Source organism: Meles meles, chromosome X, assembly GCF_922984935.1.
Source record: "Meles meles chromosome X, mMelMel3.1 paternal haplotype, whole genome shotgun sequence".
In the NCBI taxonomy this organism is placed as follows: Eukaryota; Metazoa; Chordata; class Mammalia; order Carnivora; family Mustelidae; genus Meles; species Meles meles.
In genome coordinates, this window is record NC_060087.1 from 128,590,283 (window position 1) to 128,606,314 (window position 16,032).

General features: G+C 48.9%; 1 protein-coding gene across 4 annotated transcripts in view; it reads left to right on the forward strand.

Moving 5' to 3' along the window:
• MTM1 (myotubularin 1) overlaps window positions 1–16,032 on the forward strand; it is a 95,858-nt gene that overhangs the window by 47,250 nt on the left and 32,576 nt on the right. The window lies entirely within an intron of this gene.

Genomic DNA, 16,032 nt, shown 5'->3' on the forward strand with positions numbered 1-16,032 from the left:
ATGATTAGGGCAAAAGAGTTTTAGGAGAACACGTCTTTGGAATATTTATGAAAGTGAGAATGTAAGTCTTATCCATGAAGATTCAGTTAGGGAATGTGTTCTATCTTGAGCTTTGTGTATCTGGCCCCAAATTAGCAGAAATTTGAAGAATGGCTCACACAGCAGGTTTGAAGAAGCAGAGGGCTCAGTCTGTCTCCCATAAGATCCCCTTTCTCTGACATCTTTTGTCTCTTTCAGGGTTTACTCCCCTAAAAAGTCAAGTATTAGATCCGCTTTCTCCTAAACTACTGGCCCATCTCTCGCCTCCAACGACACCTCTGGAAAGAACATTGTAGTCTGTTCTTGTCTCTGGTTTATTCATTCCTCCAACCCGTTTTGGTATCCGGCTTCACCGTAGGCACCTTCCCGGAACGGAGGTCCTCTTAATGGCTAAATCTAGTGGCTCGCTTCAGTCTTCGTTCTCTTTGTTCTTCCCCCGGCATTCAGTGGTTTGGAGCACCCCATTCCAGCAAGTCCTGGTTTCTGTGTTATTCTGTTACCTTGACTGTCCTTCCCATCTCCGCTGCTCCTGTCCTGTCCTTCGTGGACCACCTCTGCGGTGGTCCCCTTTCAGCTGCCCACTCCCGCTTGCCTTGATGGTTTCGTTTCATCCCATCGCGTAACTTGTCACTGCTGTATGGGTGATTTCGAAATCCAGCCCCAACGCTGGCCTCTGATGGACGTCACCAGTCCAACTCTCAGACATCTTCCTCTGGAAGTCCTCGAGCCTCACAGGCTTGTTCTCCTCCAGCCCCCTCACTGCTACATCCCGCAGCTCAGCGAGCAGGATCCCCGGTCGCTCAGGTTTGAGAACTTAAAGTCAAGTGGCTTCTTGTCCCCGTGCCTTGCCTCCCAGAGCCACATCTGTTCCAAATCCTGTAGGTTCTCCTTATCAGTGACTCTCCCGTGGTTCTTCCCATTTCTCCTTGGGCTTCCTGTTTAAAGCAGCACTTCCTGACTGGCTTCTCTTCTTTCAGTTTCTCTCCTTCCGATGTCGCGTTCACGGTGCTGCCAGTGGTTATTGTTTTGTTTTTTTTAATTATTTCTTTTCAGCGTAACAGTACTCATTGTTTTTGTACCACACCCAGTGCTCCGTGCAACGCGTGCCCTCCTTAATACCCACCACCTGGTTCCCCCAACCTCCCACCCCCCCCAAAACCCTCAGATTGTTTTTCACAGTCCGTAGTCCCTCATGGTTCGTCTCCCCCTCCGATCTCCCTCCACTCCCTTCTCCTCTCCATCTCCCCATGTCCTCCATGTTCTTTGTTATGCTCCACAAATAAGTGAAACCATATGGTAATTGACTCTCTCTGCTTAAACTGCCAGTGGTTTTGTCACTGAACTGCAATCACGTCACCGTGCCCCACTCTCTGTAAAAACAAAAACAAACTCAGAGACTTCCCACGGCTTATACTGTACACTCCAAGCACACAGGACTCCCTGTGCTCCTCCGATATACACAGAACTTTCTCAGAGCGGAGTGTGGTTTTTCTGTCCCCTGTACCTGCAGGCTGCCTGTCTCTTTAAAGCCCATCCTCCACCGCCTTGCTGAGCCTTAAGTCCTTTAATATACCGGCTGTGGTGCCCCCTGCCCCCCCTGCAGGATTTGTCTTTCCTCTCGCTTTGCAGGTCCCTCTGTGAAAGCACGTCCCTCAGTCCGCCTTACATAATAATTATGTGGGAATTGCCTGCTCCCTGCTATACTCTGGGCTTATCAAGGCGGGGAGCTGCCATTATTTCTCTCTCTCACCTCACCATAATGACTTCTGCACGGGGGTTGTATAATGATGGCTTTTTTTTTTTTTATTGAACTCAGGTTTAGTAGCAAGTGAAGGAAAATTCCATTTTATGGAAACATACAGGACACATTTCTGGGTGTTGTGGATTTAGCACCAGAGCCTGGGGGCGCGGGGCGCTGTCGCTGGAGCAGTCGGCACAGGGTTGCCTTCTCGTCTGCGCTTCCTGGCGCTAATTTTTGTGCCTGCACTAGAAATCCCTGCTTCTTCCTTGGGAAGTGACAAACTTGAGAAAAAAATGTCAGCCAGATTGCTTATACAAAGTTTTGGGAAATTATATTCCCTAACTTTTAACCACTCAAAGTCATCTCTAAAAAAAAAAAAATTAAACTAGTCACTGAAACAAGACAAGATACAGGTAGAAACAGATCAGCTATTGCCATGGCTTTTGGATTGTCTGTTCCTGCTTTTCAAGTCACCGTGTACAACTGTCTCGTAAATCAGCTTCATTTTGGGGTACTGTGTTGGGTGGTGCCAGGGAGCAGGGAGGGCAGACGAGGAGGAGGAGGAGGGGAGGAGGGACTGATGCCTAGTCCCGTTCGGGGATGTGACGGAAGTGCTAGGACACACGTGTGTGGCCCCCATGTGGAAGAGTTACCTTTATGCTGTAAGAAAAATGCAGAGGAAGTCCACTGGGGAGTCCCAGGGGGAAGAGAACACGTCCAGCCTGCATGGGAAGGCCGTATGAAATTGGAGTCATTTGGGTTTAGCCTTGAAGGATGGTCATCCTTTCCGGTGGAGGAAGTGGAGTTGCAGGCAGAGGCGAGCCCCTGGCCCCGGCAGAGCGGAGGAGAGCGGGACACGCTGCGGAGTGTTCACGAGGGTGGCCGGGCGCTCTGGGCTCATGCGGTGGATGGTCTTAGCTCGGCTCGGGAAGGAGCTAGTAACCGGAGACGTGGTGGAGACCTGCAGAGGGTTTTGGAGTGAGTGAGAGCTGAACACAAGGTCGTGATGACTAGGCCGGAGCAGAGAGCTCGTGGAACCCGGAGGTGGGGGCGGTCCGAGGGCCAGGCGAGAGGTCCAAGTGCCTGACTGAGGACCCGGTGGTGCCGGTGGCCGGGCGGGGTGGGGGACGACACGGTTGGGCAGCAGTTTGGTGAGAGAGGACAGCGAGGGAAGCTGAATGAATCGTCCTTCCCTCGGGTTTGCGGGTTGAGTGGTGAGGAGGATGGGGCGCTGTTGACAGCAGGAACGTCAGACAGGGATTTTGTTTGAGGAAAGAGGTAGAAGACAGGGCAAGGAGGGGGGCATGGGGAGTTCCGTTTTGTTCGTGTGGCCGTTAGCGTTGTGACTTTTTGACAGAATTGGCAGCAGCGGTTTTGGGTCTGCCCCTCAGAAGAGGATCTAGAGATGTAGGTTTGAAATCGTGGTTCTTAGTCTGTTTGGAGCTATGGATTCCTTTGATAATATGACACAAATTATAGTTTCTCATCCCCTGAAGAACGCACTTAAGTGTAAAACTTTACATAGAATTTTAGGGTTCCAGCCCCTCCGAAGCTCATCTGCCGGTCCCAGGTTTGGTAAGTAACCCTGATGTGTAGCAGAGAAGTCCAAACCCGTGTTTCGCTTGGAAGCTGAGGAAGGGGAACGAATGTTATCTGTGCGGAGCCTTGCCTCTTCTCGAGGCAACAGAGAGAAGGGAGCTTTCTGAAGCAGGATCCTAGGCAAGGCAGAGAGGGATGGGGTTAAGCCCACTTTTGGAAAGGAGAAGGGACAATTATTCCTCTGAGACAGGAGGGAAAGAAAAGTTTTCAAACTGCCACCGTGGGGAGTGTGAGAGTGTGCCAGAAAGGGATTTCCCGGAAGCCTAATCTAAGCCGGATTGCATGGAACAGGACAAACGGCCCTGCTTGGAAAACGTCACTTGGTTAATATTATTGAAAATGTTAAATCAGCTGCATATTATCTCAGTGATTCTTTTTAATTGCAAGCATTTGAGGTCAGAAGTAAGGTTGCTGTTGTACCTGTGAAATGGTGTCTGAAAGCCTGAAGAGCTGGAACCCACCAACTCCAGCCGGAGGGTGAATGGTGTACGAGTGGGCTTTTTGCTCTCAGACCATCCCTTTGGCTCCGTATGGCCTCCTTCCCCACTAGCATTTTCACAGCTCAGTGTGTTCGAGTTCGGACTTAAACTTTGAGTTGAACTTGAGCAGGTGAGCCACACACAGTCGACCTTAGCCTATTAATTTGCGGGTTTCTGTATTCTGTCGGTCCAGTCAGACTTGGGTGACCCATCAGGGGCTTCAGGGTCCGACTCTTGGTTTTGGCTCAGATCCTGACGTCAGGGTCCTGGGATTGAACCCCGGATCGGGCCCTGCACTCATCCGGGAGTCTGCTTGAGATGCCGTCTCTCCTTTCCCCTCTCCCCCGACCCCCGCCTCAAAAAATAAATAAATCTTGAAAAAAAGAGACGTGCCAATGCTTCTGACGTAATTTTTCAAAGGCAAGAACAAAAACTGTGTAGATCTGATTAGAGCCTGACAGAGCTACCGAAGAGAGTAAGTAGTTGTTGGGGTGGCTCATGCAATGCCAGAGTTCTTTCACTGATTGCCTTTCTTGTGTGCTCATCTTCCACCCAGTTGGGATCACCAGAGAGAATATAAATTTCAGATGAGTGTTTAACTGTTCATCCCAACATATTACTGAGTCATGAAATCCATTTACTAGGTTGCAACCAGCATTTTTAAATGGAATGGAAGAAAAAGTACTAAGAGTGTAATATGTACCACAGGTACATGTGGTTTTGTCAGACATTTGTTTCAGAGGTGTGTGGGTGTGTGTGTGTGCGCAGGGAGGTGGTCATGGTGCAAAGTGTATGGCTTAATATTAATCATGATCTAGAAAGTTTGAAAAACAACCTTTTAGGTAATGCTCAAATACATAGAATAAAATGGGCTTTGAGTAAATTTAGGTTAGTAAGGGCACTTTCTTCTCTCTTGACAGTACAGGCATATGCATGGACTTTCTTGAATTTTGTTGAAATGAAGGGCTTGAGTTTTGACAAAAACCATGGAGTGTCTCAGAGTCCAGTCTCTCATGGTTTGTCTCCCCCTCCGATTTCCCCCAACTCACAACTGAGGGTTTTGGAGGGGGACAGTGGGAGGTGGGGTGAGCCTGGCGGTGGGTGCTAAGGAGGGCACGTATTGCATGGGGTACTGGGTATGATGCATAAACAAGGAATTTTGGAACACTGAAAAAAATACAATTTGAACAAAAAACATCATGGAGTGGGGAGCCTCACATAGGGAAGTGGTGAGCTGGAAGGAATGGAGCCTGGGGCGCCGTTGCCAGACTCATGGCAGCCACGGATGAGGGAGAGCCAGGGAGAGGACTTGTTTACAGAGTTTACCAGCAAGGTGTGTGCTCACGGCACGTGCTAGGCAGTCCAACGGCCCATGTCTGAATCTGGCTCGGTCGCTTTCCTGCGTGACAATTTGGGAAGCCACGTAATATTTACGTGCTTCAGTGTTCTCATCTGTAATGGGGGATAATCGTCTCCACCCGATAGAGTTTTTGTGAGGATTAAACGTAAACTGTGTACAAGTTGCCTGGCACACAGTTAAGTGTCCTTTGACTGTCCACTATGCAGTCGCACGCCATTTTCCCAGCAGGTGCAGAGAAGAAGGATGATTGCCCCAACACACTTTTTTCCCCCAGAATATTAATAAAGTAATCGTGATAATATGTGAGACACTTTAAGGCCCGTAAAAGAAAGACGCCATGTGGATAAGGTTACTCTCCTTATTAAGAAACCATTGGTTGTACTTGGATAAAGGATTGGTTGGAAGTCTTAAATTTCAGTGTGTTAAATGCAGAAAGCATCTTAACTAGAAATGTGACATGGGCGCAGCAGTGATCGTCTTTAAGAAGAGGCCTCCCATTGTTTCTTTGGTCCACCTTTGGTCGCCGGGCAGGCCTCCCACTTCCAGGGCAGCACGGCGCATTTGGGCGTGTACGCCCCCGCGCTCTGTACTTCCCCGTGCCGTGCTGGATTAAGCTCTTGGGCATCACAGTGTTTTCTGCCTCTTGTTACACTGTGAGCTCATTAGCACTCGTGTGGTTGCAAAGGGTTTTGGTGTTTTGTCTGCTTTGGTAAACCTGACCTTTGGGTGGGTGGTAGGAATAGGCACAGGAGAGCAGACTGCTGGCTGTGCTTTTGAGAGCGAGAAACAGCTGGCCTTCGGAGGCTTTTCTGTGGAGACCAGCAGCCCTCTGCAGACGGATAGCGTGGCGCTTCCTGCAGCGGGCAGCGCAGGGGCGAGGTGCTCTGGACAGCCGCTGTGCCTTCCAGGAGAGGGCCCCGCTGTGCGTGCAGGCCTTTGAGATTGCTGCCTTCGCTTCTCAGAATCTTAGCCGCTCGCTTCTTTTTGCCTAACTTTGGTGAACCACATCAAAACTTGTCCCCACTATTTAAGCACTGTGTCATTTCTACCTTGTGTCCACTCTGGCTCCTCTCCAATTGTACTTGCTTGTAAAAATGATTGCATGAAAATTACCGAAGCGGGTGATGGGGGCGCACATCTTTTCAATTGCCCAAATGAGAGTAGAGGATCCTGTGAATAGGCAATTAAAGCAAGGCTGCTCTTCCCCCGCCCTTCCGTTTTCAGTCTGGAATTGGGAACATTTTTTAAATTGTTTTGAGATTTTAAAAATCTCAGACTGAAATTTAGTGGACTTTCTAGGGTGGCCACGGAGTAGATAAAAGCGAACAGCTCATTTTCAGAAGGCAGCTGAAATGAGAAGCAGTACTGTGTGTGTGCACACACACGCACACACCATACCTGCCTGCTTTTCAGCCTAGATGCGGCTTTAGGACTGAAGCAGGTGTCAGTCCTCAATCTTCTCTTTGCCTAGGACTCTTTTTCTTGGATAAGCGGTAAGTGGCCAACTGAGGGTCTCACCATGCTTCCTGCCGCCTTCAGGCCCTGCCCCTTGGTCTCATTCGGTCTCTCGGTCTCTCTTGGTCTCTTTCAGTCTCTTTCAGTCCCTCCCTTCTCCTGGCACCGTGCCGCCCGCAGGATGGGCCCCACGGGGCCCTCCGTGGTCAGAAGCCCAGCACTCTCCGCCTGCCCGCACGGGCTCGGCAGCCGCTCCCCGCAGAGCTCTTCCTGCTTCTCGCCCTCCCATGCCAGGGCAGCCGCTCTTTTGAATGGGACTCAAGACCCTGCAAGTACGCAAGCCACCGCTCCTTTCGAAGGTTTTTTGAGCTACTGAGTAGCCTCAAGAGGATGTTTGTAAAACATGTGAAGTGTGAGGTGGTCTGATACCCGGAGTGCCCTCTGGCTCCCAGGGTGTCATCGTGTGTCCTTGACTTTATCCGCTGTGGCGCTCCTCGGCCGGGCCCGCTCTGCCGAGTTCTTACCTGCTGGCTCACGGTGCCTCGTTTCCCGAGATGTCTTGTGCTTCTTGCTTCTGAACTCCTATTCCTTGGACCTTTGTGGGAGTACTCAGAGGCCAGGACCGGAGGCGGCTTGACGTTTCCTTCTGCCGGGCACCTTCAGGCACTCCCGGTGTGGGGCAGTTACAAAGTAGATTCCCTGTTTGATGTGCTCTGGACCATCCACGTTTTCTGCAGAGTGGCTCTGTGGCTACAAATTGCCAGTGGGGGACAGCAGCGGAGACGTTTTTTCCTCCCTCGATCAACACCCATAAGCTGGAAAGGTGACTTCCTTGGAGGCCCAGGCGCTTACTTCCTGCCCGTCCTTTCCGCGAGCTTGTACGCACTTGGGAGGAGGCCAGCCTCCACTGAAGGCGGTTTCCAGGCTGATGCCCGTCGTGGCATTTTGGGTGGCCCTGGGCCTTCATGTCCTCTACCTCCTGTACCCCCAAGAGGCCGTGAAGAATCTGTTCTGTGAGCGCTCTGAGGTAAAGGCCGGCACTTTTCCCCCTGCTTGTGGTTAGTATTTAGCTTCTGAGTATTTGTTCCTCGCTGGCTAGCTCAGTAGGGCATTTTAAAAAAGGTTCCTGTTTTACCCAGCATTTAAAGATTAAAGAGCCTTCCAGCAGAAGGCTCAGGGCATCTATACCAGACGCCTCTCCCTGTAGCTTCTGAGATGGGAAGCGCCTGGCCCTCTACCTGTAGCTTCCTTGCAGGTTCTGCTGCTTCCTTCTGCTGTCCAAGCGCGGGTCCTCCAGAAGTCGGTTCTACCCCTCCTTCTTGCTCTGTACCATCCCTCGTCAGTCGCTCTTCCTCTCCTGTCTTCCGGCATTGCCCGTCTGACCTGACTTCCAGATCCAAAGCTTCTGTTTCCCTTTAACTCTCTAGAACTTCAGCTGACACCAGAACGTTCCTTTAATATAATCCCTCCTCTTTCCCTTAAACCTGCCCTCGGTGCTCCCAGTTTCTCATGGTATCTTCTCTTCCTCCAAAATCAAGGCCACCACCGGAAGATTTCCCTTTTCCTGAATGTTTACTGAACCCAGGGTTTTTGTCTCCTCTTTTCTCAAGTGGTGGAATAGTACTTGGGCTGGTTTTCCTGCTTCCTGTCTGTCTCCTGCCCAGTCCCCCCTTTGCATGTCCTCTCCCTGGGACTCGGCTCTCATTCCGCCGTCTCCCGAGACATTGGTAGTTCCTCCCTCTCTGTTCGTGTAAATGCAGACTTCAGTCTTCTCCACTTTTGTGGCCTCACCTCTCAATCGTCCCCACTTTTTCCGACCCCCTCCTGCACTCTGGCCTCGTATTTGCTAAGTTTAGCTACCGCTTATGCCTTTTTGTCATCATTGTTATTATCATGTCCAAGGTCATCTTACCCTGCAGGGCCATCTCTCTAGAAGTAAGCTAGGCATTCTCTCTGGAGCCGCAAATGCTTTATCTGTGCTCTCCACTTGTCGTGACCAGTAGTTGTGCCCTCCTTGTCACTGTCCTTTGGAGAATTTCTGACCCGTTAAAGACAGTGCCTGTGTCTTACTCATCTTTTTCTCTACTTAATACCTTCTACTGAGGTAGGCCCTCAGTAAATGTTTGTTGATAATATACTAAGGTCAGGAGAGTGAATTAAGAACCAGCAGCATCAGTAAGAATATTCTGTTTAGAAAGGGCGTTTATTCAACAAGCGCTACTTTATAATTTTGAAAATAGCTAATCTGTGTCCATAATTGAAAACTTGGGACCTGTAGAAGGTAGTGCTACGGACTCAATGTTTCTGTCCTCCCAGAATCCTGTGCCGAAGCCTGAGCCCCCCAGTGTGATGGTGTTTGCAGGTGGGGCTTCGAAGAGGTGATTAGGTTTAGATGAGGTTATGAGGATGGAGCCCCAGGATGGGAGCACTGACCTTACAGATAAAGGAAGGGACGAGAGCTTGTGCCCTCCATCATGTGATGTACAGCATGAAGGCCGCCCTCTGTAAACCAGGAAGTGGGTCTCACCAGAACCCAGCCATGGCGACTCCTGGACCTTAGACTTCGCAGCCTCCAGAACTGTGAGAAGTAAATGTTCATTGTTTTAAGCCAGCCAGTCTGTGGTAAGTTGTCATAGTGGCTGAACTAAGACAGGTATGTAGTGAGAAGAGCCCAGCATCCTTCACCCATCCCATTCCCCTCCTCACAGATAACCGTGTTTCCAACCCGTTACTGTCTACCCAGGGGTAGTTTAAGCCTGCTCATGTAACTCGTTAGTCGTAGTGTCCCCCTCTGACCCCGGCGGGAGTAAGCTGTCTGTGTTCTTCCATACCTTGCTTTTACATTTACCAAAAGCTATCGCCGGATGAGAGGGCCGCTTCATCCTCTCTCTGACCTCTCTGGACGGATACCGAGATCATCTCCGGGCGTCTGCCGTTGCATAAACGGCAAGGCATAACCTTGCACATGCATCACTTTGTATGTGCTCGTGTATGTTGGAGGATAAGTCCTTCGAAGCAGAGTTACTGCTGTTACCACATATCAGGAAAAGAAGATGTACTGGCTTCCCCGGACGCACTGCATGTGGTGGGGGAAGCCAGTACAGCGTCAGAGCGCCTGCTTCCAGACATCTCCTCCAACTCTGTTCATTTCCTGTAGCTGTGAGGACACGTGATCACAAACTTGGAGCCTTAGAAAAACACGAGTCTGTCATGTTACAGTTCTGGAGGTCAAAAGTCCAAAATGGGTCTCACTGGGCTAAGTCAAGGGGTGTGGTGCTGCGTGTCTCCTGGGGATTTAGGGGAGAGTCCATTCCTTGTGTTTTCCAGCTTCTCGAGGCACCCACGTTCCTTCGCTCATAGCCTCTTCCTCGGTCAGCGCCAAAGCAGTGGTCGAGTCCTTCGAACTACTCTGGCTTTATTCCGTCGTCACTCCCCTTCTCTGATTCCCAGTCTTTGGCCTCCTTCCACATCTTAGGACCCTTACGATGACATTGGCACTCTTGGGATGTCCAGGGTATTCTTCCTTTCTTAAATGAGTCAGGAGATTAGAAATCTTAATTCCATTGGCAGCGTAATTCCTCTTTGCCACGTATGGTAACGGAACATGGGTCACGGGGAGTAGGGCTGCATCTCTGGGGGACCGTTCTGCTGACGGCACCAATCCAGGCTACTTCCTGATCTTGTTGATCTTCACTAATAGGTGAAAATGTGGATTCATAGTTTTCTTTTGTATTTATCCTATTTGACTAGAATTAAATATTCTTTTTTTTTTTTTCTAGAGAGAGATCACAAGTAGGCAGAGAGGCAGGCAGAGAGGGGGGAAGCAGGCTCCCTGCTGAGCGGAGAGCCCGATGCAGGGCTCGATCCCAGGACCCTGAGATCATGACCGAGCTGAAGGCAGAGGTTTAACCCACTGAGCCGCCCAGGTGCCCCAGAATTAAATACTTTTTGGTTTGAGCTATTTGCATTTCTATTGATTCTCTGTGGCTTCTGCCTATATTTCCTTTGGGATTTTGGTCTTTTGCTTGTTAATTGTAGGAGTTCTTCATGTAATGGCCATACTTATATTACGAGTTGCAAATATTTTCCCCACATGTCTTCTGACTATGGTGGGTTTTGCTGTGGGAATTTTTAAAAATCTTTGTATTTATCAATTTTTTTCCAATGGGGTTGGGGTCCCTAAGACCACCCCAAGTTGAATGATTCATTCAGAAAATTCAGAAGATTTAATATAGTCATGCTTACAAGTGTGATTTATTATAGCAAAAAGGTATAGAGGAAAAGCAGCAAAAGGAAAAGGCACATGGGTAAAGTCTGGGGGGAACCAGGCACAAGCTTCCAGAGTTTTCTCCCAGTGGAGTCACACAGGAGACACCTATTCCTACAGCAACAACTTGAGACAACACATGGGAAGTATCACCAACCAGGAAGCGCAGCACCGTCTGCCTAGCAGGTACCCGGATCACCGCATCTCAGGAGGAAAGCAGAGGTTAAGCATAAAACACGCTTATACAGGGCGCCAGGATGGCTCAGTTGGTTAGGCGACCGCCTTCAGCTCAGGTCATGATCCCGGAACCCCGGGATCAAGTCCCTCATCAGGCTCCCAGCTCCATGGGGAGTCCGCTTCTCCCTCTGACTTTCTCCGCTCTCATGCTCTCACTCTCACTCTCTCAAATAAATAAATAAAATTTTTAAAAAACGCTTTTATACAGTTGAGGCACCATAAACCCTTCTGATCAGTTAGGGAGCGATGGGAACTCTTCCGAGAACCCAGCTTCCCAGGGGCCAGCTGAGGGCCAACCTCACGAGCAGACCTGTCTCAGGAGAGCAGCCGGGCCTGCTAGGTTAAACTCTTGTCTGCGGAGTTTCCTTTCATAGCTTCTGGGTTTTACATCCCTGTTAGGGATGTCTTCCCTGCTCAGAGTTGTAGAAGAATTATCCCTAGAATATTCCTTTAAAACTTCAGTTTCTTTTTTAAAATGTAAATATTTCACTGATTTGGAATTTATTCAGGGCTCCCGTATATGACACACCTTTACCGCACACACTTCTTTGTGTTTGATTTTGGAACATTTCTTGTCAGTCACCCTTCAGGTACCAGTAACATTCTTTTCACCATTGAGGCTTTATGAAATGGAAGGTCTGCCAGGGCAGGCCCCTCCTCATCCCTCCTCTGTTTCATCCTTTCCTCTCTGTGTTTGCTCTGCAGGCATTTACACAATGCCTGCCGGCCTTGTGGCTAGGTGCGGGGAGCTGGGGCTCACGCCCACTTGTCCGGGAGGACAGACAGATGCACACAGTACAGATGCCTGTGCATGGGATATCAGGGGAGGGGGGAAGTAAGGGGCTTGGTGTCAAGGACAGCTTCCTACAGGAAGTGAATGCTGGAAGATGAGTAGGAGCATTGGCTAGGCATTGGCCAGGCAGAAATGGCCATGGCCAAGTGCAGGAACGGTATGTGCAAATGTGAGGAGGCTGGACACAGACTGGACCCACATGTGAGTTGGTGCACCTGTAGGGGTAGTGGTGAGAGATGGTACTGGAGGGGAAGGCTGGGCCCCAAAGCTCGTGGAGCCTGCCATGCCCCACCAAGAAGTTCCACTTCGTATCTAAATGGGAGGTGAGCCGTTCAAGGGGTTGAAGCAGGAAAGCGACATTAGATTTTGATTTCAAAAAGATTGTTTGGGCTGCCGCATGCAGACTGGATGGAGCGGGGCGGGAGTTTATTTCCGGGCATGTTTGTTACTCACCCAGGTGCATGGAAATGAGTCCTTGAAATGGGGCAGTGGAGAGGGCAGGAGGGAATGGATTTGAAGAGGACCTAGAAGATCAATAGAATCCACGGGTCATGTGAATGTAGTTACGATGGGGGATGGCACGATTCGGAACTCAGCCTGGATGAGTGGGGGGCAGGGTCAGCAGTGGTCGAGATGGGGAGTACAGGAGGGGAGTGAAGAAGAGGCAGCGACTTCCATTTCAGACACGCGGAGTTGCAAGTGTCTGTAGGACGACCAGACATAGACGTCTGTGGCTGCACAGACCTGGGGCTCTGGCTTGGGGAGAGGTTCAGTTGGTGGGCCCAGATGGGATCATTGGCGTTTTCATTGACGTGGCCAAAACTGCCGGGAGAGACCATTACAGTGAGAGGAGGTGCGGCACATGAACCCTGAGAAATGTCCCCTTAAATGGTTATGATTTTGGACAAGTATGAAAGAAGGTACTTTTTTCCAAATGGTTTCAGCTTGCGTTTCAAATGTGCTTTTGGGGTCTAATTCTCCTGAAGAAGTGATTACGTACATGGTGATGGCAACCCAGAAACATGAAGCCACTTTCCCCAGGGAACATGGTAGAGAACTAGGAGAATTATTTAAGCCAACGGAAGTGTAAATGGTAATTTATGTGCTAGCCGCTTTTGACCTCGGAGGCTTTTGTCACCCTTTTGGATGAAATTACTTTTGATGCAGTTACATGAAAGATGTTACTTTGAACTGAAAAATGTCCAAGTTTCAGTACCTCCTATAGTTCTATCTCAAAATTTTTGCCCCCCCCAACTTTAATGAAAGCATTCTTTTTCCTTAAAGAGGTCTTGTTTCTTAAGTGTAACCCGAAAGATGAAAATGCGGTGATTTTTCCATTGCCACACCCTGAAATGGTAGATGGAGTCTTTTAAAAAGGCAGGTGTCTTCAATTTCAGAAATGAAGTTTAAAAAAATGGCCACTGAAGTTCCTGTTCAGACTCTGCAGAATTCCATCAGGGAAGAAGTGAGTGAACCCCTAGATGTTTAGTGCTAGGTTGGGTGTTCAGAGAGAGTTTGCTTGTTTCCTAAAAAGGGTCTGCTTTTCCTCAAACTTGTGTCCGTGCTTGGTGGCAGCATCATTTGAAAGCACCGTTAAATCTGCATAGCTTATCAGTTCATTCCCTTGGGTACTATGAAAATAGTTCTGAGACACAACACGCCAATTCTTTGGGGGAAGAGGCTGTCTGAGAGGGGCTTCGTGAGATCTAGAAACTCTAATTCACGGACAGACAGCTCTCCCACCTTGAAGAAAACTAAACGAGTCGCTCAATATTTATAGAGCCTATTAAATAGCAATAAATCCAATCTAGGTGTTTTAAGTGAGCTGGTGCATCTTCACATAGGGGCTGTTTTAAATAACAGCTAATTAAATGAAATCTAAAACTTGTTGTCCTTTCAGGTTTGATTCCCCCGCTCCGCAAGACAACAACAGTGATAAATGTAGGAAAATTTAAATGACAAGTTACATTCTCTTTGTCAGAGCTGTTTTTATCCCTAGTGTGAAATCAGAGATTTTCATCTCAACTTTGTCCTTTAACATTTTTCAAATGTTACATTGTGCTATTTTTAATCCTGGAAAAAATGCACATGATTGCTTTTTTTTTTTTCCTTAAGTCTCCATGCATGGTATCTCTTGACTAGTAGGAATCTGAATTGGTGAATTGCCCGAATACTAGTCTAGAGCCAAGTGAAGGCAGGCCTGCTCACTTGAAGCCAGGGGAGGCACGGAGTGTCCTTTCATGGTTTGGATACAGTGCCCTGGCTGTGCGAGGTGTTCCCGCTGGGTCAGGCTGAGTGAAGGGGGCATGGGACTTCCCTGTACATTTTTGTAACTTCTTGTGAATCTCTATTTCAAAATTACTTTCTAAAAAAAAAAAAAAAAAAAGTGGAGCCGCCCCCCAGCTAGCCTGTGCACATAGAAGCCTTGGGTTGTAATCCTGAGTGTGGTCCTGTATCCTGTATGGCACATGGCCCTTCAGGATCAGGGCCCTGAATGGGGGCAACCACCCCCACATCCCCCCACCCCTGGAAATTCTGGCTCTGCGGGGAGGGAGGGCAAGGTGGGGCCCAGCACCCACGGGCACCTCTGGAGAGTGCCTCTAGGCACCCGCCCCTGTCGCCCCAGCCTGACTCTGAGGTTGAGCATGGCCAGCCCTGTGGAGGGCCTCCCGAAGCCCCCATGGCGCACCACTGTTCTGGGCCCGGGGGCGGAGCTGTTCCCCCCCACCCCAACCACACACACACACACACACACACACACACAGTTGCACTCCTGCTGCAGGGTCCCCAGGCCATGAAGTCATGTCACTGCCAGGATGGAGTCACTGTTACGCGGCTTACGCGCCCGGCTCCCTGCTCCATCCTCAGAAAGGAAAGTTCTCGCGGCGCCTGGGTGGCTCAGTGGGTTAAAGCCTCTGCCTTCGGCTCAGGTCATGATCCCAGGGTCCTGGGATCGAGCCCCACATGGGGCTCTCTGCTGCACAGGGAGCCTGCTTCCTCCTCTCTCTCTGCCTGCCTCTCTGCCTAGTTGTGATTTCTCTCTGTCAAATAAATAAAATATTAAAAAAAAAAGAAAGGAAAGTTCTCTTCGTGGCACGTCCGGTTCCCAAAGAGAGGCTCCCAGGCGACCCAGGGACAGAGTTAGGAATCCCTGGAAATGGCAGCCCTCTGCTAAAGTCCAAAAAGACTCAAAGCCTTAAAGAAGAGAAAATAAACGACAGCTAAAAATCTCAAGGCATGTAACCCATTAACCTTAGGTTTTAACAGTGTTCAGACAGGAGCTTAAGACTTGTCACAAGTCACCACTGGTGGGGAATTTTGTACTTTGTAATAACGAGGTACAGGTGAAGGGTTTTGTTGCTTTAATACTTAGTAAGTAGTTTTGGTAATAATCCACATTTATGTTACCCTGTTGAGAGCTTGTGTTTTAAAACTCTTGCTTCGTTCTCTTACCTGAATCTTTAAGAGGAAAAAAAAGTAGGTAAAAATGGAAATACCTGGGAAATAAGTCTGGGTCCATCCAACTTCAGAAAATATCCGCATGGGTTCTTTTGGAAAGCTTGCCTCAGTGGAGCCAGATACCAACAACTTCGTGTTCGAATTGTGTTTTTCTTTAAAAACTGACAAGTAATACTTTTAAAAAAATATTTTTTCCTTGGGGCACCTGGGTGGTGCAATCAGTTAAGGGTCCGATTCTTGGTTTCAGCTCAGGTCATGAATTCAGTGTTGTGAGATTGAGCCCTGTGTTGGGCTCTGTGCTAACTGCAGAGTCTGGCTAAGACTCTCTTCCTCTCCCCTGCCCTGCTTGTTTTCTCCCTCTCCCTCTTTCTCAAATAAATAAATAAAATATTAAAATGTATATATATATTTTTTTCTTATAATTGTAAGCTAATTTATTTGGATGGTTAAAATACTGGTTTAAACACCTGGTCTTTTTGACCTTACGCTCCAGTTCAGTATTTGATATGCTCCTGTGTATTTCATGACCAGGACTATCTGGCTATTGGTTGATTCATAAATTTTCCTGAAATATCTGAGCTCCAAGTCTGGCTCTTAGCTCTT